Raw genomic sequence first — 2,869 nt, forward strand, 5'->3', positions numbered from 1 at the left:
ACCAGAAGTGGATATTTTTTCAGATTTTGGAATATTTGCATATTATAATGAGATGCTGAGAAATGGAACCCAAGTCTAAACACAATTCATTTATGTTTCATGTATACCTTACACACGTAGCCTGAAAGTAATTTTATACAATATTTTAAAAAATTTTGTGCATGAAACAAAGTTTTGACTATTGGTGACCCATCACAGGAGGCCAGGTGTGGACTTTTGACTTCTGGCATCATGTTGACACTCAAACACTTTCAGATTTTAGAATTTTGTATTCGACTAGCTCAACTTGTATGTCTATAAGGAGTTTTTTTTTTTTTTTTTGAGGCGGAGTCTCGCTCTGTCACCCAGGCTGGAGTGCAGTGGCACGATCTTGGCTCACTACAAGCTCCGTCTCCTGAGTTCACGCCATTCTCCTGCCTCAGCCTCCCGAGTAGCTGGGACTACAGGACCATGCCACCATGCCTGGCTATTTTTTTTGTATTTTTTAGTAGAGACGGGGTTTCACCATGTTAGCCAGGATGGTCTTGATCTCCTGACCTCGTGATCCACCCGCCTCGACCCCGCAAAGTGCTGGGATTACAGGTGTGAGCCACCGCGCCCGGCCTATAAGGACTTTATAGGACGATCATGTTCTATTTTAAATAACTTTTGACTGCAATAATTACACTGATGGAGTAGTTCATTTTGTCAAATTTGAGAGTAAATAATGATGGTCTACAAAGAGTGATGTCTATATTAGGAATGAAAAAACCACCAAATAAATTTTAAGGTTGATTTGACTGCATTATACTGAGTTAGATGCTTGAACATTAGTATAGCTACTATTCTTTCATGCTAGAAGAACCTAAATTTTAACTCCCTGTCTTTTCCATTAAGGAAAATTACATTATTGTGGTCTTAATTATTCGTGTGACCAATAAACACATGAGGAGATGTCCAATTTTACTAATAATCAAAGAAATATAAATTAAAATAACAGTCACTTTTTTTTCTTTCAGAATGACAAGATAATGAAAATGATAATCCCAATATTGCCAAGGGTTTTGGGAAAATGGACACTTCTACAACTTGTGATGAGATTGTAAATTATTAAAAAAACTTTTCAGGGAAACAATTTGGCAGTATGTATCAAAAGCTTTAAAATACACCTACTCTGACTCAGCAAATATATGTATGAGGTTGTACAAAGATTATATAGAGATGTTCATCACAGCATTATTTATAATGGTGAAGATTGGAAACAACAGTTGATCATTAAGGGATTAATTAAATTTTGGTACATTCATGTAGTTGAACACTTATTAAAAGTGATAGTTTTGTACTTGGAAACATAGAAATAGATCAACAAAATACAGTTAAGCTAGGGAAAACATATATATTTCAGTTCAATTTTTTGTGGTAGAAACTATTGAAGTGTATATGTCTGTATTTTATAAATTCTGAAAATAGAAACCAAAGTGTTGACAGTGACAGAAGTATGAGTGAATATGTATTCTTTTAAATGACATCTTTATTGAAATATAATTTAAATAACATAAAATTCATTGGTTTTAGTATATTCATAGGATTGTGCAACCATCACCACAGTCAATTTTAGAACATTTTCATTGGCCCTGAAAGAAGCTCATACCCTTTAGCTGTCAACCTCCAATTCTCCTATCCCTTCACTCCCAGCTCTGGGTAACCATTAATCTACTTTTGTCTTTATAGGTTTGCCTATTCAAGATTCATCTATGTTACTGTGTCTATCATTCTTTCTTTCTTTTTTTTTTTGCTGAATAATATTTCATTGTATAAATACGCTACATTTTGTTTATCCATTTATCCCATTGATGGACATTTGGGTTGTTTCCACTTTTGGCTTATTATGAATAATGCTGCCATGAATATTTCATGTACACATTTTATGTGGACTTATGTTTTCATTACTCTTGGATATATACCTGGGAGTAGAATTTCCGGGTCATATGATGACTATGTTTAACATTTTGAGGAACTGCCAAGCTGTTTTCCAAAGTGACTGTACCATTTTACATTCCCCTCAGTAGTGTGTGAGGGTTAATGTGTTACTTATATTATCAAAAAAAAGTGATTTACATTTTGAGAAAATTAATAAAATTATTTTAACTCTGTCTAGTTTAAGATTTGTTAGTGGAAGTCGAGATGGAACGGCAAGAATTTGGCAGTATCAGCAACAAGAATGGAAGAGTATAGTGCTTGACATGGCTACTAAAATGACTGGGTAAGAATATATGTTAGATGTTTATGTGGTTCTCATGATGTATTTTACATTGAGTTTAATAATGAATACAAAATATCTTTTACATTAGTAAATAGTTTGAAGTTAATTGTAGACATGAAGTTTGCATCTGTACAGCCTCTAAGCAAATCATCTTTACTGTTGATTGACAGACTGGATGTCAGGAATATTGCTGATTCATTTGATATTCTGGTCTGTTGTGACTCAAAGATCTCTGTGTTCTACTGATGCCTACAGAGCTATTCTCTGCCTTAGATTTTATAGGTCATTAAAAAATATATCTATATTACTTTCTACCTTGAGAATTGTCCTTGTTAAATGTCATCATATGTTTAACTTTTCTTTAATTTTCTAAGGATACTTTTATAATATTTTATATTGTTAGCATTCCTACTCAGTAATATATTTACCCTTAATCAGCATTCAGTTTTGTCATCTTCACTGTTGATTGGAAGATACATAATTACCTCTTTGGGACACTACAGCTTCTTTAGGGTATGGCCCTGAAATCAACTGTCTTTCTATCAACTGCAATATAAAATGACTTTTCATCATAGCTACCTATTGATAATGTCATATTTAATTACATAAAATGGTACTAAATTTTCT

The sequence above is a fragment of the Rhinopithecus bieti genome, unplaced genomic scaffold, assembly GCF_001698545.2.
Source record: "Rhinopithecus bieti isolate Rb0 unplaced genomic scaffold, ASM169854v2 scaffold_41692, whole genome shotgun sequence".
NCBI lineage: Eukaryota > Metazoa > Chordata > Mammalia > Primates > Cercopithecidae > Rhinopithecus > Rhinopithecus bieti.